Source organism: Vombatus ursinus, unplaced genomic scaffold (genome assembly GCF_900497805.2).
Source record: "Vombatus ursinus unplaced genomic scaffold, bare-nosed wombat genome assembly UNPS02009205.1, whole genome shotgun sequence".
Taxonomy (NCBI): Eukaryota; Metazoa; Chordata; class Mammalia; order Diprotodontia; family Vombatidae; genus Vombatus; species Vombatus ursinus.
Window position 1 is genome coordinate 4,673,283 of NW_020948983.1, and position 23,356 is coordinate 4,696,638.

A 23,356-nucleotide genomic window follows, 5' to 3' on the forward strand; every position below is an offset into this window, starting at 1 on the left:
AGATAGATAGATAGATAGATAGATAGATAGATAGATAGATAGATAGAGGACTCAGGGTGAGTTGTAGATGAAGGGGTGATATCTAAAAAATAAAACTAAGGGGTGAGGGAGGATTATACTGGGAGAAGGATAAAGGGAGAGGTAGAATGGGGTAAATTCTCTCACATAAAACAGACAAGAAAAGGCTTTTACAGTGGAGGGGAAATGGGGGAAGGTGAGAGAGAATGAGTGAATCTTATTCTCACAGGATTTGACTTAAGGAGGGAATAACATACACATTCCTTTGGGTATGGAAATCTATCTTACCCTACAGGAAAATAGGGAGGAAGGGAATAAAAGGAGGGGATGATAGAAGGGAAGGCAGATTAGGGGATGAGATAATCAGAAGCAAACACTTCTGAGGAAGGACAGGGTCAAAAGCGAAACAGAATAAACAGGGGGTGGGATAGGATGAAGGGAAATATAGTTAGGTTTTCACAACATGACTACTATGGAAGTGTTTTGCATGACTGCACATGTATAACCTGTATCGAGTTCCTTGCTTTCTCAATGAAGGTGGGTGGGGAGAGAGGAAGGGAGAGAATTTAGAACCCAAAGTTTTAAAAAAAAATGTTAAAAATTGTTTTTATATGCAACTAGGAAATAAAATATACAGACAATGGGGTATAGAAATCTATCCTGCCCTACAGGAAAATAGAAGGGGAAGGGGATAAGAGAAGGGGGGGTGATAGAAGGGAGGACAAATTAGGGGAAGAGGTATTCAGAATGCATGCCATCTTGGGGTGAGAGAGGAGCAAGATAGGGAGAAAATTTGCAACTCAAAATCTTGGGGTAGTGAATTTTGAAAAAGAAAAATAAATAAATAAAAAATAATTACAGCAGTGAAAAAAATTTAAAAAAAGCAAAAAGAACCCCCCAAAAATAAATAAATAGAAAATCTGGAGTCATAGATATGTGTTCACAATAGGTCTTTGGGTAGAAAAAAATCCACATAACTTTCAGAGGAAAAAATGGATTTTAGCTATTCTGGGCATTTTATCTCAGCATAAGATGGAGGGGTGGGGTCTTTGGAATAAAGAGCAGGTCAGAGACTTGAAAGAGGAAGTAAAGAATTGGGACAGGACTTGAGGATGTGGCCAAAGAGATGGCTTCTGAGATTGGTGAAAGGAAGATTATCTGAGGAACTGCATCTTCTTATCCTCTTTTTGTTTCTCTGGCTTTAAGGTGAGGAAAAAGGGGTGTACGTGGGTGGGTAGTTGGTGGGTGGGTAGATGTATGTGTTTAACTTATGGTCAAAGGGTAAGAGGAGGCAGGAAGAGAATAAAATTCCAGGTAGTGACTGCTGGGAGAGAAGCAGACCAGCCAGGCACCTGCTTGGACCAACTGGTCCCAGGCAGAATATAAGAAAAACGTGTGAATCAAGGACCACTTGTAGTGCACTGGGACATAACCAACAGACTGAGACATTTTCCATCATAAAGGTCCTAAAGGGCAAGAACTGCATCTACTTGAGTTGCTGTGGGATGTACCTAGAAGGGCTCTATGTGCAAAAGGACAATTAATTATGTTATTTGGTAGTGGTAATTATGATGATGATATATAGTTCAATGTTAAGAATAATTCAACAGTAAAATTGAGACTAAAACATCAGGTCACTGCCTCCCAGCTCTCACAATCCAATTACTGAAGCATGATTATAACAATGAAGTTTTAGGGAAGGAAATTACCCTTTAAAATTTTCAATTCAAACTGGAAAGCCTTTTGGACAAACGTATGAAGAGAAGTTGATTCATTAATGTCCCTGCAAACACTTTAAAACTGTATTCCAAATGATGCTACTTTGAACAGATAATTGGCTCAATTCTTCCTTTCTCTGTGCATGTATCTCTCAATGAAATCAATGAGAATTGCACATTCATGGGGAGGAGAGAACTGAGTTGCTAGCTGAATTAATGGAAGAAAGGGCTTTGTAGATCTCTTAAAGCCTCTGCAATTACATTTTGGTTCCACACAATTCTCCAGTGTAACTGGCAATTTGCTGGCCAAGCAAACCCAGATGATTTTGCTTTCAGAGAAATGTCACAATTTAGAGTACACTTTTTTTTCTTTCCAGACACAAACATCCAGCCCTTCATGACTTGGCACTCATGTTCTTACTCAGACCAATGTCTTTAGAATCATGTACGCTTATATACTTTATTTACACACTCCTTTTATCAATTCATTCCCTGCTTGAATCAACAGGTCAAATAACTGACTCCACCTAGGATAAAATGGTAAGACTAATAATTGCATAATATAAATAGAGAAGGAAATGGCAGCTATCATAAACGATTTTAAGAATTAAAATATTTAAAAGAACATCTGCAAAAGCTTTTTTTGAACTCTAGGGGAAAATAATTTACATTTTTTCCCCAAGACTAGAAAAAAAGGCAAATACTCACAAATAGCATGGCATAGTAGAAAGAGTACTGACTTTGGAATAGAAGGTTCTGGCTTTTAATCCCAGCTTTAATTATCACCTTTATGACTTTGAGAAAGTCACTTAATTTCTCTAGGCCTCAGTTTCCTTAAGGGTAAAAAAGAACAGGTTGAGATTGATGATGTTCAAAGCTCATTGCAGCTTTAAATCTTATGATTTCAAAAGTGCTGTGTTGATAACCATGGCATATAATCAGGAAGAAATGCTGAATGGGTAAAAAAAAAGATGAGTTGAAGGTGAACAGTGACCATAATTCAATCAGCAATGAAATTCAATGAGGCATGTTGAACAATCGCTTGAATACCACACACATACACCCCTATACACTATAGGCACCTAGCATGACTCCACAGATTAGCTTCACTTATATGAATGTACTTATTCAAGGACTAATTTAAGCACCATGTCATTCATGATTGCTCATACCTTTACCCTCAAAGTGACAGAGATTCCTTCTTCCTCGTGGTTTTCAGTACCTTTTGCATAGGTTTCTTTGCACACATTTTACTCACTCTATCATCTTAAATATTTGTTTATTTTGCAGAGTCATACAATCTCAGGGTCAGAAAGAACCTCAAAAGTCATATTTGCCCATATCTTACTGTGTTGTATTAATTATTTTTGTAATTCACAGGAAAACCAAGTCTGAAAAGAATTATAATGCCCTGGATAATCATATTCCTGCTTCCTCTTGAAGATTTACAGTGAAGGGAAACCCACTAGCTCTAAAGGCAACCTAATTTACTACGTGTTTCTTATACCAAGACCAAATCTCCATCATGTCTTGTCATTGCTCCTAGATCTGCTTTCTAAGGTCAAGGAGAATCCTGGTTCTACTCAACTCTATGATAGTTCTTCAAATCTTTGAAAAGCACTATCAAATATCTTCCAAATATTTTCTTAACATCCTTCAATCGATTCTTATGTGGCATTAACTCTGACTCTTCATAGTCCCAGTTAAGCTCCTCTGGATGCGTTCCAGGATTCCAGTGTCCTTAAAATGTGAGGCCCAGAAATAATCATAATAATTGAGATGTGTAAGACCTGGACAGAGCTCAGCAGTCTTTCCATTGTTTTGTATTACTATTTTCCTAATGTAGTCTAAGATAAAATTGACTTTTGTTAACTGCTCTGGCACTCTTTACTCTCATGAGCTTAAAGTTTACAAATAACAACAACAACCACAACCACAACAACAACAACTACAAGAACAACGACAGATCTTTCGTACAAGGAACTGTTGTCTGTTTCACCCATCCAATACTCACATGGTTACTTTTTAAACTCAAGTATAATATTTTACATTTACTTCAATATTTGGATCTGTGGGTAACTTTGGTATAGTCCTTTCCTTGGTAAAGATTGTCTAGTCATCTTATATTATTCTCATTCATGTTTTCCTATGGATCCTCCACAAAGGATCTACCTTTCGAGGAGCTACGAAGGCAGAGTACAAGGAAGGAGTGCAGCTTAGCTATTCCCTATCATTATGCAACTCACCTCTAACCAGGACACTATTCAACTTCCTTGGCAAGTGGTTGCTCTGATCTAGATCCCCAGAGGATGGAGACCTTGGACTTAACCACTAAGACAAAGTAAAGGCTTAGGTCATAGAAGAAAAGAGCCTTAACTGTGGAACAATACCCACAGGAGGGACAACATCATTTGTAACTGTGGGATAGAGAAACTGCCAACTTTCTTCCCATCTTCTCTTCCCTCCCTTTCAAAAAGTGCCTCCATTAGGTCCTGTCCCCAAGGAGGGGGGCACCATTGATACTGGGGTGAAGGAAAGGACCCTAGCTAAAGGAAAGAACCCCAACTTAATTTTATCCCCCAATAAAGGGAGGATCTGCATGAAGGAAAGATCCCTAGGTACTAGGGCCTAGAATGAAGGAAGTGGCTTCAACTTGGTCTAATTCCTGAGGAGTGGAGACCTAGAACTCAGCCTTTGATGCCAAAGAAAGGTCCATGGACTGAAGGGAAGGGCATCAACAAGGTTATTTTGATCTAGATCTCCTGCAAAGAGAGATCTGAGGCTTGCCCTCCTAGTTGAGGAATGGGACTTCAACACCAAAAATCAGTAAACACACATAAAGAACAGTTATGATGTCAGAGATGCCCATAGCATAAACTCAAAAAAGAATAACTCAGAGCACCTAAAGCAAAGCCTCAAAGAAAAATGCAGCTTGTTCATAGTAGAATTTCTAGTTGAAATGATGCAGAGTTAAAAAAAAAGTCTAAATGATAGAGTAAAGAATTGGAAAAGAATGAGTCATGGAGGTAAGACAGAAATATAACTAACAGTTTCAAATAAGAAATAAAGGACCTTACCCAGTAACAGCTTCCTTAAAAGTTAGAACAGACCAAATATAAGCTAATGACTAGGAAACAAGAAAAAATTTAAATCAAAGATTAAAAAAATCAGAGAATATTTAAGAATCTTATGCCAACAGCAACTGATGTGGAAAATAGACTAAAGAGAGATAACTTACTCATTATTGGACTACCTGAAATCCATGACCAAAAAAAAAGAGCCTGGATATCATATTTTAAGACATCATAAAATAAAACTGAATATATATATTAGAAAAAAAAGGACAAATTGAAAATAGAAAGAATTCACCCATCACCTCTTGAAACCTCAAAATGAAAATTCTGAGTCAATTTATTGTCAAAGTCCAAAGCTTCTAGATAAAATAAAAAATACTACAAACATCTAGAAAGAAAGAGTTCAAACACTGAGAAACTCTAGTCAGAATCACACAAGATTTAACAGCTATCACAATAAAGAAGCAGATAACATTGAGGTATTCCAAGAGGCAAAGGATATGGGCCTACAATCAAGAATAATTTACCCAGGAAAACTGAGTATAATCCCATAAAGGGAGAAAAATGAACCTTCCATGAATAGAGGATTCTGGCATTCCTGATAAAAAAAGACCAGAGTTGAACAGTAACTTTGCAATACTAATATCAAGGTCAATGGAAATATAAAAATTTAAATACAAGTGAAAAAATGGAGGGAACTTTATAAGAATTAATTGTTTAATTCTAATGGGGGGATGATACTAGGGCTCTTTTGGAACCCTAATGTCATTGGAGGTCACAGAGGGAGCAAACTGAGAAACAGAGCCTGTTATATTTAGAGGAAATTGAAAGAAGAAAAGGTGAGGGAAGAGCAAGGAGGGTACACTGTGGGAAAAAGGTAAAGAAGGATAGGGGAACTTGTTATTATATTCCCTATAATTAGGGAATATAAGAAGTCTATACAAATGTAGAAGGAGTAGGCAGGGGAAGAGGCATCACTTGAAGTATACTTTTATCTGAACTGACCAAAAGAGAGCAGAACACATACACATAATTTTGTGTAGAAATAAATTATATTCAACAGGAGTACAGGAAGGAACAAGATGAAGGGAAATGGGGAAATAAGGAAGGCATATTCAGAGACAGATTAATTATAAGCAAAATAAATAAGTCTTAAATTTAGAGAGGGGATCATGAAGAGAACCTTAAAAGAAAAGAATGATAAGAATCTGTAATAAAGAGGGAGCAGGAATCAAAGAGAGGAAAAAGTATAAAAGAGTAGGATGGAGGGAAATATAAAATTAATGATCATAACTGTGAATATAAATGGGATGAACTCACCCATAAAATGGAACAGGATAGCAGAATGGATTAGAAAGCAGAAATCAATAATATGTTGTTAAAAAGAAATACACTTGAGACATAAAAACTCACAAAGAGTTAAAATAAGAAATTTCAACAAAATCTATTATTCCTTAATGAATTAAAAAAAATCAGGGGATCGCAATCTTAATTTCAGACAAGGCAACTGCAAAAAATATTCACCAAACTTACTTACCGAGAAGAACTTACCACATAAGAGCTACATGAATTAAACTATAAAACACTGTAAAAATAACTACATCACTAAATAATTGGAAGAATATTAATTCTCGTGGATAGTCTAAGGCAATATAATAAAAGTAAGAATAAGTACATTCATTTACATTTCCAGGGCTATGCCAATCAAATTACCAAGGATTATTTAAATTTATACAAAGGTACAAAATAAAAAGAATCTCAAGAGAAATAATAAAAACAAAGTGGAAAGGGCCTAGTCATACCAAATATCAAACTATACTCACTAAGGTGCTTTTCTTCAGTCATGTATGATTCTGTGACCCCATTTGGTGTTTTCTTGGCAAAGATATGGGAGTGGTCTGTCATTTCCTTCTCCAGCTTATTTTACAGATGAGGAAACTGAGGGAAACAGGGTTAGGTGACTTGGCCAGGGTCATACAGCTAGTAGGTGTCTTAGACCAGATTTGAACTCAGAAGAATCTTCCTGATTCTTGGCCAGGCACTCTATCCACTGCACCACCAAGCACACGTTGAACTATACTACAAAGCAGTAATTTTTAAAAACAGTTTGTTATTGTTAAAAATTTGACAGCTCAATCAGTAGCATAGATTTGGTACACAATATACAGAAGCAAATGAACCTAACACCTTATTTTTCAATAAATGCAAAGACCCTAGCTACTAGAGTAATGAATGAAATATTTAATGAAAAAAAAAAAGCTTCTGGGAAAACTAGGCAGTAGGATATAGAAATTAGGTTTAAGCCAGCACCTTACACATTATACCAAGATGAGAGATGAAATCCAAATGGTTATGGTTCTATATTTAAAAGGTCACAACACAAACTAATTAGAGGAACAAGAAAGAAATTGCCTTTCACAACTGTGGATGTGGGAAAAGCTCTTGACCAAATGAGAGATAGAGAGGATCACAGAAGATACAATTGACAACTCTGATTACATAATTTTTTTTAAAAAGAGTTTTTGTACAAAACAAATCTAATACTGCTAAGATTAGAAGGAAAGTAATTAACTGAAAAAAAATCTTTTCAGTGTTTCTCTGATAAAGTTCTCATTTCCAAGATGTACAAAAAACCAATTTAAATTTATTAGAATAAGAGCCAAGAAACCCAGGCTATGTATAGACATATGAAAAATACTTCAAATCATTAATAATTAGAGAAATGCAAATTCAAGCAACTTTGAAGTTTCACTTCACACTCATCAATTGGCAAACATGGCCCAAAAAAAAAAAAGAAAGAAAGAAAGAAAAAAGAAAAAAAGAAAATGGCAAATGTTGGAGGGGCTGAAGGAAATGGTCGTATTGGTATATGGTTGGTGGAGCTGTGAATTGTTTTAGTCATCTTGGAAAGCAATTTGGAATTATATCCCCAAAGTTACTAAATTGTACGTGCCTTTTGAACCAATGATACAACTACTAGGCCTATATTCCAAAGAGATCAAAGAAGAAAAAGTCCTATATTTACAAAAACAGCTCTTTTTGTAATTACTAAGAATTAGAAACTAAGGGAGCACCTATTGATTGAGGAATGGCTGAACAAATTACTGCATATGAATGTAATACAGTACTATTATGCTATAAGAAACAAAGGAACAGTTTTAGAGAGACATGGGAAGATTTGTATAAGCTGATGCAAAATGAAGAAAGAGAACCAAGAGAACAATTTGTACTGTAACTATATATTTATACTGTAACTGTAATTTGTACTACACTGTAAAAATGAACGCTTTTGAAAGACGTAATCCCTTTAATCAATAAAATGATCAGACTTTTGAAGAAAATGTTTTCTACCTCATAACCAAGGAGAAGAATAAGAAATGCATTTTTGGATTTAGCCAACATAGGAACTTGTTTTACTTGGTTTTGCTTACATGATGGAAGAGTTTTGTATTTCATAACTGAATACATGCATATATATGTATATATAATATGTATATGCACATATGCATACACATGTACACATACACGCACAAAAGCATCTGCCTTACATGTTGGAGACCTACCTCTATGTCTTTTGACATTTCCTAAATACCAATGTAGTACTCACTCAGGCAGACCAACTGTATACCTCAATCTCACCACTTGAATAGCCAATATTTCCTTTTCTAATCATACATTTCCTCAGGTATATCCCTTATATGATTGTCAGAAAACTGTTGTAGTCTACTTGCACCCACTATCCAGTTCTCCATTGCTTTTTCCATTAGTTTACATCTTGAAGTTTTTAGAGTGTGGTCGTCTGAGAATTACAACCATAAATCACTAAATCATTAATGGTTAAAAAAATAGGATTTTGCCCTGGGGAATAGCGTGTGATTGTTGAAAGTACTGCACAATTTATCCTTATTAAATTTCATTTTATTTGATTTGGTTCAGCATTCTATCTCATCAAGATCTTTTTGGATCTTGACTCTGGCATTCAACATATTAGACATCTCAGCATTGTGTCATCTGCAAATTTGATAAGCATATAATTTTTTAACTTTTAAAATTTATTTAGTATTTTATTTTCCTGGTTACATGTAAAAACAATTTTTAATGTTTGTTTTCAACATTTTGAGTTACAAATTCTCTTCCTCCCTCTCCACCCCCCTCATCGAGAATACATGTGTAGTTCAATAAGCATATAATTTATACCTTCATTCAAATCATCAATAGAAATGTTTAACAGCACAGAAACAAGGATAGATTCTTGGGTCATTACAATAAAGAAAGGACCAAGGTGACATTGAACCATTAATGGCTGCTCTTTATGCCTGGTCAATGAATCCACATTACTATAGGATCACATACTTCAGATCTACATTGTCCATAAGGATATAGGATGACAAATGTGGTTCAATTCTTGTCCTTTCCCCTCAAAAACTTTAAATTCCTGGAGATCAGGGGGAAAAAAAAGCCCTATTTATCTGTGTCTCCAATGTGTGACATAATTCCTTGATACAGTGGGTGCTTAAGAAATGTTGAATGAATGAGTCAATGGAAGTCTCATATCTGCCCTGAAAAATATGATTCATTTCTCTAGGTCCTCCAGTATTAACCTGGAACTATTCCTAAGTGTTACATGTCTCTTAAAACTCCTGCTCCGTCTAGATTCTTCTCTTGTATTTTGCCTTTCTTCCCTGGCCCCAAAAATGTTCTCAAATGGTTTTCAGGTCTACACACACACACACACACACACACACACACACACACACACACACACACGACAGCTTTTATATATACATATATATGTATTCTTCAAGTATGTTCATTAATTTTTCCAAGCATTAAAATAATTTTTTTGATGATTTGGTTAATAGTGGAGCTATTTAAACTTTGTATTAAGCCTTGTGTTTGCTTTGTAAAGCTAGGACTCTCCTTTAATTACTATGACTACCTATTTATGTCTGGACCTTCCATAGGAATGATTGATTAAAGTACATGCACTTGTAGAAATGACATTGAAGTCTTTAATGATTCTATTGGTTTGGTAGCAAGAGAATCAGGAAATAAAGGGATAATATCAAGATGTTGAACTGAACCTCTTGAAAAGGTAAAAAATAATAATAATTCACAACCAAGGTATGGTTTGAGTAAGACCAGTAGTTTCCTGCTTCTAACCAGAGTACAAAGCACATCATGAAAATAAGAGGTGGGCAAAATAAAAGTTGGAGAATCATAAGGTGGTAGTGCAGGGAGAACTTTATTGGTGGGCAGGATAATGAGTTGTGATTAATCTCAATTATTTTCCCTTCTTACTTAACTTTCCATTGATAGTAACCCCAACCCTCTAGACATCCATATAATATGCTGACCACATGGACAATCAATAAAAAGTTTCTTGAATCCTTCCCTCTCAAATCTGGATCATGTAACCAAGGTAACACCAAAAATGAAAATGTATAAATTCAGACACAAGCCCACAGCCTTATAAGGATTCCTATGAAAATATTAATTTGGTGCTGTATTTTTTTGGAGACAATGATTTTTTGAATAGGATGTAGGGAGAAAACATGATAGTAAATACATGAAAGAAAAGTCCCACTGCATATACACCTCCCTCTTAACAGGTATCTCTCTCAGGAGATTACGACCAAGATATAATGAGGGTGGGAGGAATAGTGAAATACAACTTTTTCTTAACATTAGACTTTTCTTTAAAAGTAGTGTTGGGAACTTCCTCTAGAGCCATACTTCAGTGCTTCACAGTGGCCTGCAGGTGATCCTGAGTTTTAGAAGCTGTGTCAGGTCAGTATAAGGTCAAGAAGGTTCTACCAATCTGTAATAGGCTTCAAGAATAGGCCTCACAATGTATTTTGCATGTCATTTGAAGATCAGGTGCTTAAATTTGAAGAAAACCATCAGTAGCTTGACTACAGTGTGATAAATTATTATTATTGTTATTAAATCATAATAGCTTTCAAAATTTGTAGAGAGGTTGTAATACATATTAATGGTAGGAACATTCACACAAATGGATTCTTTTTTTTTAAGATTTAAAAAATATTACTTATGCTTAACATGTTTTTAATTTTAAATTTTGAGTTCTAAATTCTCTCCCTCTTGCCCCTCCCCAACCCATTGAGAAAGCAAGCAATATGATATCAAATATACACAAGAAATCATGCAAAGCATATGTATATATTAGCAATGTTGCAAGAAAAGGCAAGAAAAATAAAGAAGGTGAAAAAATTACACTTCATATTGCAGTCAGTTTATCAGTCCTCTCTCTGGAGATGGACAGTATTTTTTAAAATAATGAGACCTTTGGAATTGTCTTGGATCATTGTATTAATCAGAGTACCTCAGAGTTGTTTTAAATTGCATTTCTCTAATCAATAGTGATTTAGAGCATTTTTATATGGCTCTAGATGGCTTTGGTTTCTTCTGAAAACTGCCTGTTCATATTGTTTGACCATTTATTAATTGAGGAATGGCTCTTACTTTTATGCTCTTACTTTTATAAGTTTAACTCAGTTCCTTATATATTTGAGAAATTAGTTCTTCATCATTTAAAAATCATTTAAAATTTCTATGGTACTTTTTAGCAAAATGAAGCTTCCCTGATTTTCTCTTTTATTTAAGTCTATTTTTACTTTTTCTTTGTCTGAGTTCATGATGCTACCCCTGCTTTTTTTTTTTTTTTTAACTTCAGTGGATGCATAATAAATTCTGCCCCATCTCCTTATTTTAACTCTGTGTGTGTCTCTGTTTCAAGTCTGTCTCTTATAAACAATATATTATTGGATTCTGGTTTCTAAACCATTCTGGATCTGCTTCTGTTTTATGGGTGAGCTCATCCCATTTACATTCACAGCTGTGTATTTCCCTTGATCCTATTTTTCTTCTGTATATTCTTCTCTGTTTTTATCCAGTTCCTCCTCAAAAGTTTGCTTTGTTTTTGATCACTGCCCCATTTTGTCTTCCCTCCCATTTATCATTGTTATGTCTCAAGCCTCAGGTTATTTCACAGAGCTATTTCAGAATTATTTCAGAGCTATTTCTTGGGGTTTGGAAGTTTTTGGTGATTCCAAGGTGGTATTATCTGGGGAGAGGTGTGGTCACTGCTCTCTTGGTCTGCACTCTTCCTTCCCAGGAAGGGCTCCTGATCACTTGAGACCACCAAATACTGCTCCTCAGGGCCCTCCTCCCTTGGAACTGGAAGTGGTATTGACCCTCAGGGTCCCTGATCTCTTGTGGAAGGAAGTGATGCTTCCCTTTAGGGCTTCCACTTCTTCTTGATGAAAATGTTCTTTTTCCTTGAAAGAGAACTGTGTCCTGGAAGTAGGTATTTTTATAGGCAATAGATTTGCCAAAGTGTTGTTCCTCAGGGCTCCCACTCACTCAACCAAAAGTGCTCCTGTCTTTGAACTATGGTCTAGAAGTGGGGATAGGCAATGAAGTTGCCAAATAGCATCTGGTTCTGTGGCCAGTACCAGCACAGGGTACCCTGCAATCTCTTTATGACCAGTTTCCAGGTCCTCTTATTGTCTCTGGCTGAGAGTTCCTAAAGCTGTTGCTGCTTCTGTCACCACCATTTAGTCGTACCACTGATGTTTTATGCAGGCTAGCTTCCTTCCCCATGTCACTGATCTTGCTTTCTGACCTTCTATGTGGTCTTGGGCTGGAAAAATGTCTTGCTCTAACCTTTTGTAGGCTCTGCCACTCCAGAATTTGATTTGAGGCATTATTTTTAAGTGGTTTAGAGGGGAATGTCGGGAGACCTTAGCTGAATGCATCTCTATTCTAGTATCTTGGCGCCTCAAGTCCTCTCCTATTCATTTTGCATGTATTCTACATGTCTATAGGTATTCACCCATCTTGCTTCCCCCATTATAGGATGCTAGGTGGTGCAGTGGATAGTGTGCTGAGCATGGGGTGAGGAGGACCTAATTTCAAAGCTATTCTCAGATACTTACAAAGCTGTGTGACCCTAGTCAGGTCATTTAACTGCTATTTGTCTCAGTTTCCTCAACTGTAAAATGAATGACATCATCTGTATTGCAGGGTTGTTATATTTGAGAAATTTATTAGTGAAAAAAAAAAGTGTTAAGCACAGTGACTAGCACATGGTAGGTGCTATATAAATGCTTATTCTGCTCCTTCCCCTCCCCCATTAGAATGAAAGTCCCTTGAGGGTAGGGACTGTTTCATCTATGTCTTTATGTCATACTTCCCATATGGTAGGCACTTGTTGATTGACTAATAAAAATATGCAGCAGGAAATTACTTGTGCAAAAGTGGAGTTCAAGAGAGAGTTCAAGAACAGTTAGACAGATTTGGAAGTCATCTTCATAGAGACAAGTCATAATGCCAAGGCAACATTGGAGTCACCAAGTAAGAAAGAAAAAAGAGGACCTAAAAGCCATGGGAGATGCCTATAGTTAGAGTACCAGAGGTAGATGATGAAGCCACAAAAGAGACTGTGAAGCAATGGTGAGACAGGTGGGAGGGAAATATGGAGAGAGCTGGGTCACAGGTACCAAAGAAGAAAACAGGATCCAGGAAGAGAAAATTTTCAATGGTATTATGATATTACAAGAGGCATATGAGAATGAAGACTAATAAAAGGTCTTGTATTATTAGGTAATTTTGGAAAGAGCAACTTTAGTAGACTATTAAGGTTATAAGCCAAATTAAAATGGTTTGGGAAATGTAGATAGTTACTGCAGACAACTTTTTCTAGGAATTTGGCCATGGAAAGGAAAAGGGAAACAGTAATAATGGTTGGAGGAGTTGTCAGGGTCAAATAAAGGGTTTTTTTTTAAATTTATTTTGTTTTTAAGGATGGGGAGATATGATCATGTTTGTAGACAGAGAAAAGGAGCCAGCAGATGATGAGAGATGAAGATGAGAGTGAGATGGGACAATTGAAGGGGTACATTCACAGAGGAAGCAGTAAAGAATATGTGCAAGGACAAAAAGAGTTGATTTTGGAAGGGACCCCTTACAGGCATGAGTAAAGGTGGAAAGGATTTATGAAAACGTGGAGAGATTTTGAGTTGTAGAGTGGGGAAGATCATGGAGGTCATTATGTGCAGCCTCAATTTTTTTTTTCCAGAAAAGAAGGTGATGCCATTTGCTGAGAGAAAGGTAGGTGGAAATGGTGTCAGGGACTGGGTAAGAGAGGAAAAGACTTGGAAAAGCTGGTGAGGAAAGCAGGATAGAGAGTTAATCAAGGAAGAATGAAATCATTGTAAAGGTGAAAGCCCGGTTGAAATTAGATAATATGAATGTGTAATAGACTCAGTTGGCCCAGTTTTGTGACTTCCTCCAGAAGCATTCAGCAGTTAGGGCATAAAGTCAAAGAAAGGAGATGATATATATGACTTAGATTAGAAGAATGGCAACTCATAAAGAGTGACAGAACAAAGGGGCGAGAGATTCAAGGATGAACAACAGGGTATAGTTGAACTGGTTATGGAGAGGGACCAAAGAGCAGAGAATGAAGGAGAAACAAGAGATCCTAGTGAGAATGAACAATAGATTTAAGAGTGAAGTAGAGGGAAATATAGAACAGTTTATTGTGATCAGAGAAAAGACTTATACTTTTAGGTCATGGATGTAGAACAGTTTGGGGGTGATTTTGAGGTCTAAATAATGATCACTCTTTCCAGTAGCTGAAGGATAGTGGAGATTTAAGTCAAGAGAGTTGAAATAGTTGGGAAAGTTAGATACTAGGGCATATGAAGAGATACCAACATGAATTCTGAAGCTCCTGAGTTTTTAGCACAAGGTTTGAGATGGAAAGAAAGACGAGGGCAGGCATTAAAACTATTGAGACAGACAGTAATGAACAAGGATCTGGACAGTGAAAAATATATGGATGGAGAGACTCTCAAAGGAGAATTCACTGAGAGATAGATAGTGGTTGAAGGAGTCTGGGGGTGGCCACAGGAACAAACAGTGATAGAGTCCTCCCAGCTCTGTAGCTTGGAGTATGAGAGAAGAAATAATAGGGAGGAAGATTTAAGCTTAGCAAAGGAAGTGCTTTCCAAAATCGTTTAAAAAAGAAATGGGCTGCCTCAGGAGATAGTGAGCTCCTAGTCAAATGTAAGTGTTCAAGCTCAACAATGTTATTGAACAGATTCAATACTCAGGTAGGGTTTGGAGGAGATGATCTTTACTGTCCCCTTCCAACACTGGAATTTGATGATGCTGTGACTGGAAACTTATCTCTCACGATTTCCTTCTATGTAATCTTGGCTCCAGTGGAAGAAGACCTCTGACTATTCCTGGTACTTGCTCTGTGACATCATTCTTTTGTTCAGGCCATTCCCCTGCCTTTTCTTCTTCCTCCTCATTCCATCATTTCTTCCACTTGTTAAGTTCTACACTCTCTTTAGAGCCCGGCTCAAATGGAAGCCTTTCCTATTTCCTCCTGAGAGCAATTATAAGCTGTGCCCTCTCTCCATTGATTTCATCAGTGTGGAAAACTCCTGGCATGGCAATTTTTTCCAAAGATTCTGGCTGGGCTATAATTTAGTCTTAGAGATTTGCCTGGGGCATTGAAAGGTTAATCTGCTTGCCCATGGTTTTCCATTTAGTATGAGTCAGAGGCAGAATTAGAATACTGTATACTTCTTGCTGACTGCAAGGCTGGCACTCTCTCCACCAGAACAAACTTCCTTTATTATTCTGATCATGCCCTTTAAAAGCCATTCTCCCCCAAACCAAAAATGATCAAACCATTATTACAAGTTTATTTTGTACGTTTCATGTATCCATAATATTTTACTTTGTATTATGGTCATTTGTTTTTATTTCTGAATACCCCTGCTAGGTTGTAAGCTCCATGAGGGAAGGAACTATATTTTATTTATCTTTGTTTCTTTTTTAGTGTCTAGTATAGCACTCTGCACATTGCTTTCACTTAATAAAGGTTTGTTGAATGAATGGATAAATGAATGAAACAATAAGCATTCATTAACTACCTACTATGTGCCAGGTACATCACTAGGAATACAGATACAAAATGAAATAATCCCTCCTGGCAAGGAGTTTACATTCTAAATGAATTAGTCAAGAACATATTATGCAAATTGTTGGGGAGATTGACAACAATAAATCAGTCCTGAATTGGATTCCAAGACAGAATTGAAGACATTAAAGGTGAAAGGGGAAAGATGGTAATGAGTGGATATGATGGTATTTCATAATACATAAATAAGTCTAGATGAAGGGTTTAGATCCTTTTTAGCTTAGAAAGAAAGACTTCAGTAATAAGGCAGGACGTTTCTCTAGTTGAAAAAAGGAAGTAATTAAGGCATGAAAGAATTTGAGAAACAGCATATCACAGGTTGGTATGAATAGAGGCAGTGTTCCAGAGATGGCACTAAACAGTCAAGGGAGGTGAGAGTTCAGGGCAAAGAATGAAGATCCTGATCCTGGCTTGTGGAGCCAAATTAAAGTTTAAGCCAAGGAAATGGAGGACAGGATTTGAGTCACCAAGGCGAGAGGACTTTTACTCAGAAGACTGTTTTATATCTTTGAAGCATATTTCAAAGGTTAAAATGCAGTCTGAATTCATCATAAGCCAGATGCAAAATGAATGTGTCAATATTTTAAAAGAAAGATTATGAAAGCATTGGGAGCTCCTCTCACTAAATAATTTAACTCTTAAGCAATTAAGCAAAGGACCAATGAAAGGATAAAAAAATGACTTCACCAAATTATGCCAGATTGACTGGGCTCCAAGAACTTAGAACTTTCATAAGGTGCAAAAGGGAAGCACTGGACAAGGCAATCATAAATTCAGAAGCTACACTAAAAAGTCGAAAACAGTTTCCCGATTTTGATAGATTTCAGGCAAGATGTGTCAAAAGATAAGTTTGACACTGACAGCAAGTCTCCCTTGAAAATTAAGCTCCTATGTACAGAAATCTTCAGGTAAACCAATTTCTACTTTCACCTCTGCCTCCAAAAGCTTGGTCTCATAGGACTCCATTTCAGCAAAGACCTGTCAAATCCCCCAATTGCTTTTCATTACTGAATTCCTTCTGTATGTTCTGTCATTTGTGTTAAAATAACAAATTCATATCTGATTGATTTTTGAACAAAGGAGCTGCTTCAAGTTGTCCAGTGATTTTTGTTAATACATAAATAAACAGAGTGGTGGGAAAAATTGATTATTTATTATTTTTTTTTGATGTTTCTTTAGTTAAAAAAACCACTGAGAAATTCATTATGCTTTCTGATTTTTCTGTTCTAACATGAAGGCTTCACTTTCCCACTCATCTGCTTCCCTTCCATTAACGTTAATGGAATCTACTATTGTGAATAGAGAGGGAGAATAGCCCCTTTTGTCTTTTTAATTGGTACTATAAAACAATAAATGAATGCATTATGTTCTTCTCAATCTAGAAGTAAATTCAGACCACATACTCATCTGCCTTTTCTTCTTCTTATTCCTTTTTTTTTTTTTGAAAGTGAAAGATACTATGAATTTCCTGGTTGGACACAAGCTAGGAATCAAATACATAAAAAAGCACCTCAGGATGAAAGGGATAATAGCTAATTTAGTTCTATGAGAAGTTGATGCTACTAAGTGTATCTGCAAAGCACTGAACAGAATACTAAGCAAAAGGACCCAGTGAGAATGAAGCAATCCCAATGACAATTTAATGGAGGACAAGAAAGCAATTAACAGTGTAAAGTCATTGATGCAAAAGATAGAGCTAGAGATTAGAATCTTATTAAAACAAAGGCTGGTACAACTTGATTATAATGAGTTAAGTTGAAAGATCTCCAAAACAATCTCACATTGCAAATGTGGAAATGAAAACATAATTTATCCTACTGTTACATATTTTGGCTAATAAACTATTTGATAACTTGGATTTTTCATAAACCAATAACAAAAAAAATTGGACAGAAACTTCTTAGAGGACAAATCCTTTTTTTTGTTTAAAGTTTTATTGATATCTCTGTTTACTTCTCCCTCATAGTTTCCCTCTGTCTTTCAAATTCAGCTTAAGCACCATATTCTACATGAAGTCTTTTCTGATCCCACCCCCCAACTCCTAGTGCCCTCTGTCCCAAACTCCCTTGTGTTTAACTACTTTGTGTATATATATTTATATTTATTCACATTATATTTATGACATATGTTTATATATATGCATGCTTTATACAAACATGTATGCATATATCACATGCATGTGTTTGATATATACACACATATGTGTGTGTGTATATATACGTTTTACACACATACATATACCCCTCATTCACGGATGTGAAGACTATGTACACTCCCTATAAGCACGATTGTTGTATTCTTTGGTACAGTACCTGGAACATAGTAAGCACTTAAAAAACACTTATTGATTGATTTGTTTTTATAGTACAGTCATTTGCCTCCCATTTGAACCCTTCCTTATAACAGAAAACAATTTGTTTAACAGAGAAAACCTACAAAAACAAAAAAACTGTGTTTGATAGCATGTGCTAAACTCCATACTCACAAGTCCCCACCTCTCTATTGGGAGACGGAAAGTCTGTTTTATTATTTGTTCTCCATAATCAAGATTGTTCATTACGATTAACCGGAGTTTGGCTGCTTCTTACTGTTGTTTTTGTTTATATTATTGTGTATGTGTTTTTACAAGTCTTTTCATGATTTCCTGAATTCCTCATATGGTGTTTTTTTTTTTTTTTTAATGCTACAAGAGTATCCCATTACATTCACATGCCAAAATTTGTTTGAGTATTTCCAGAATGAGTAGTAATCTACTTTATCATCTAGGACTTAATCTTGCTGAATGAAATGCAAGGAAACATGTCTATCAGTAGAACTTGTTCTAAAAAGTTATAGTGCATGATATCTGAACAAACTCTAACCACTACCATTAGGAACCTGTGGATGATCTATAAAAGAAGGCCCAAGGTTGTAGAGGTACACAATACTTTGAAATTACTTTTCACTATTCTGTTTTCTTCTAGGAGCACTAAACCTGTATTATAAGATAGATACCATGCCTTTTTCAATAATTAGAGGATGAATTGAGATGCAATATTAAGCCATTTTTCCTTCAATACTTTAACATTAATATCAAGCAGGGAACAGTTAGAAAAGAATAATAAGGGGGCCATATGAAATGATAAAAGAGAAATATTTAGATTTGTGGGCCCTTCAAATCAGTATTAAATCAGGCCCTGAAAATAATTCTGGCCATTTTTTTTTTTAGTTTAGTCAGCCTAAACTATTCAATCAAAATGGAATCAATGGATTCCTAATTGCTTCTTCAAGTTTTGAAAACTTTCTTATCATTTGTAAACCACTTAGTAACAGTTCATGTGTTGAAAAATATTTACTCTTATTCTTAAAGGAACTATTCTGTGTTTCTATGTTAAATGAAAAGTTTTATTAAATAAAACTGAATGAATGAGCATCAATCCTAGCAAGACAGAATTTTTCTAAAACAAACAAACCCAAAAACAAAAAACCTCAGATCACAGGACCAAAATATCAACTAGTGAATTCATATAAGAATTATTTATGATAGTAAAGGAAACAATCTGTATTCATATTTTAAAAAACATAAACACTTCAAGTGTTTTCAGTGGCTATTACTAATTCACTGAGAATATATTACATCATGTGAAATGTTTACTTAGCAAGAATGATTTTGATATTTTCTCCACTATGTTAAATTTCCTGATTTCTACCCCATAGTTTTGCATTTTAAAGAAACTGTTACCATTAACACCAATAGAGCACTCAGCATTTATTAGACAGATTTACAGATTGAAAGCTGAAAGGGAATTGAGGGATCATGGGTTCTTAACCGTTTTTGTGTCTTGGACCCCTTTGGTGACAGTATGGTAAAATCTAAGGATCCCCTTTTCAGAAGTGAATAAAAAAATACGTAGAAACACAAAAGAAACCAGTTATGTTAAAATACAATTATCAAAATATTTTTTAAAGTTAAGTTCACAGAATTCAGGTTAGGAAACTTTGAAATAGTTCTACAACCTCATTTTACAGATGAGGAAGCTTAGGCCTAGAAAGGCTGAGAGACTTTTCCAAGGTCACACAGGTCATAAGGGGCAGGTCTAGGTCTCTAGCCCAGATCCTAGGACTTGTAATCTAGCCCCTCTGCACCATGTTGCCACCAACAAACAGAGCAGTGCCCTCCGTCCTAGAGAGCCAGAGAAATAACAGGATTAATAAGTGTAACTTAATATGCTGTGTCCCCCACTTCTGCAAATAAGATAAGGGAAGCGATGTTAAGTCGTTCAGTCTTTTTCAGTCGTGTCCAACTCTTTGTGGCCCCATTTGGGGTTTTCTTGGCAAAAATACTGGAGTGGTTTGCCATTCCCTTCTCCAGTTCATTTTATAGATGAGGAAATTGAAGCAAACAGGGTTAAGTGACTTGCCTAGGGTCACACAGCTAGGAACTGTTTGAGGACACATTTGAACTCAGGAAGATGAGTCTTCTTGACTCCATGCTCAGCACTCTATCTACTGTGCCACCTGGTGGTCCTAAGATACTAGAGTGGTTTGCCATTGCCTCTTCAGTTTTTATGCAGGCAGGGGTTAAGTGATTTCCTTGGGGTCACATAGCTGGTAAGTGTCTGAGGTCAGATTTGAACTTTGTTCTTTCTGACTCTAGGCCCAATGTTCTATCTACCGTACCACCTAGCTGTCTGGTGGTTTGCCATTTCCTTTTCCAGGTTATTCTACAGATGAGTCTTCCTGATTTCAGACCCAGCACTCTATCTACTGTGCCACCTAGCTGTTCCCTCTAATGGAATTATGTTGCAATTATCTCTAGGGTCCCTGAGTTTTGCAGGAAGTAAAACTTCAAATTTCAGCCTGACATATACAAACTTTACCAAAGTTAACTCCCTCTTCTTTCTGAACAGGAGCAGGCATCTGGCTTTTCATTAAATTTCAGCAACATCTAGGCCCATTTGGGCCCTTCATACAAATAATTAGATGAGGATGGCCACGTGATGAAAATATAGGTCATCAGTCACAAAGGTCAAAGTGACCAAAATGGATAGTGGCCTTGACAGATACTAGGGTTGGCAAAAATGCTTCTACTTTTAAGATCTGGGCTGGAGAAAGTGGTGCTCATGGTAAATGTTTACAGAAGCTTTTTATTCTTCTGGGAACCATGCTTTCACATTAATATAGCTACATGGATACAAAGCTTGTCAAACATGCTACAGAGTGAATAATATTTTTTTATTTTTATTTTTTTTTAATTTTTAGGCAATTGGGGTTAAGTGACTTGCCCAGGGTCACACAGCTAGTAAGTGTCAAGTGTTTGGTCTGAGGTCGGATTCAAACCCAGGTCCTCCTGACTTCAGGGCTGGTGCTCTATCCACTGTGCCACCTAGCGGCCCCCAGAGTGAATAATAGTGAGGCAGTTGGAATAAAGGTACAAATGTCTCTTAAGTCATTTAAGTGTATCTCTGAATGAGCTGGCCGGCACTGACTGGACAATATAGGCAACCATTTTGGGCTTTATTCCTGATCCTTTAATTTGATCATGTAAATCTCTAATCATCTCTGCTATAGATATGGATGTAAAATTTCTCTTCTTTAACGAAAATTCTTTGTAGGAAATGATAGAGTATTAACTGTATAACAGCAATTTAAAATAAGAAGCTTTTGATGAAATAAGTGTTTTAATTACGTGACACACTTTGGCGCGCTTGCAGCAAACACTGTGATCATTACCCTGAATCACATGTACACAGCTCTCTGAGTTTTATTTAAGAAAACAAATGAACTAGAACTATAACACATAGCTTATGAGTGAAATCACAGGAACAATGGAGGGATTTGGAAGCAACTAATTGACCTAGAGGTATCATAATTAACTACCAGGGGATAAACTAAAAGCTCAAGTCAAATAAGACATGGGTTTCTACACAGTCCTCATGTTATTTCAAATTACCAGAAGTCAAAGCCATTATATTTGCCTTTGTTCTCACAGAATAAGATTTAGATTTGTGATGTATTTTTTAAATCACTGTTTTAACTACCAAGGTGGGGGAGATGGTGTCATGCATTCATGCATTGGAATGGGCACTGATTTGGGAGTTCAAGGGCTTGGGATCAAATATGGCTTTTGATGCTAACTTTGTGACTTTGGGAAAGCCTCTTAACTTCTCTGGGCCTTAGTTTCCTCATCTCTAAAATGAGAGCATTGGACTAGATGACCTCTTAGGTTTCTTCTTGCTCTAAATCCTGTATTATCTACAAAAAGAACACCTGACTATGCATAAGAATTTTTTTTCCTTTGAGGCTTTTGCAAACACTAATTATCCTAGATGCTTTGGGAGGATGCTAACTTGGCAATCCTTTGAAATATTATTGATTCCTTTCCCTACGTGAGGTTGCTAAGTTAAAATGATAGGAACATTGAAAGGCAAATCACCCTAGATCACAGAGATCAGAATAGAGAAGACAGGAAAACTGGTCATGTTTTGATGTGCATGCTAGGTTCTGGGAGAACAGAAGAAGGATAAGTGGGATTTAATGGCTTTGCATTTTCAGGGCCGTTAGATCTGAAGACAAAAGCAGCAATGGGTCCAAAATGAACAAAAGAGGTAGTGCCTAAAGAGATTGATGTTGTTGTACAGGACAGTCATCAACCAACTCAAAAAAAAAAAAAAAAGAAAGATGTGTACAGAAGATAGAAGTGGCAGTTTCATAGTTTTGTGGGTGCCTTTGTCATCATCAACTATCAATAGCACCTCTTGCTTCTGTGGCTTACTGTACCATCAAATCATTGGTCTGAAAATGTCACAGATGTATTTATACTCTACATGGAACCCAGCAGAAAGCTACGTGGAAAGGCCCCTGGAGCCAAAGGAAAGCCTTAACAGTCCCTGAGTCATGAGGTTAGAGTTCCCTTAATCTGTGGTTCTCTGGGAGTAAAATGGTTGGTGGAAATAATGTGCTTAGTTGGGGTGGGGGAATCAGAATTAAGAGAAGGGATGGTAGGCAGTGATTGCACTATAAATACCATCATCATCATTATTGACAAACATTTATCAGGCACTTCTTATGTGTCAAATACTGTGCTAGGTGCTGGGGATACAAAGAAAGACAAAAACAGCGTCTGCCCTCAAGGAGCTCACCTAATTCTCTGTTGTTTTTTTTTTTTTAAATCTGCTTTTTATAATATATCTTCTTAACTTCTGAGTATGATAAAGAGAGTTGAGGGAAAAGGAAGCAATTTTTGCATCCCAATCTTTTTTGTTTTATTTCATCACAACTCTACTCTCTCCATAAAAATCCCTTTTCTGGAGTTTGGTATTGGGTGAATCAGGACTCCATTTTTCTGCTATCTCTCCAAAATGATATTTTCCCCTTCTGTTTTCAGACCTTAGAATTCTTCTGGCTATAGCTAAGTTTTTTCAGTCTGAATCCCAATCCTATTTTGTACATTTTATTTCTCATAGAGAGTGCTATGGGGTAGCAAGAAAGACAGAGAGAAAGAAAGAAAGAAAGAAAGAAAGAAAGAAAGAAAGAAAGAAAGA

The 23,356-nt window shown here is 36.3% G+C and overlaps 1 protein-coding gene across 2 annotated transcripts in view; it reads right to left on the reverse strand.

Moving 5' to 3' along the window:
- The window catches only part of ATRNL1 (attractin like 1), a 1,209,934-nt gene that overhangs the window by 50,169 nt on the left and 1,136,409 nt on the right, over positions 1 to 23,356 (reverse strand). The gene's annotated exons all lie outside the window — the stretch shown is intronic.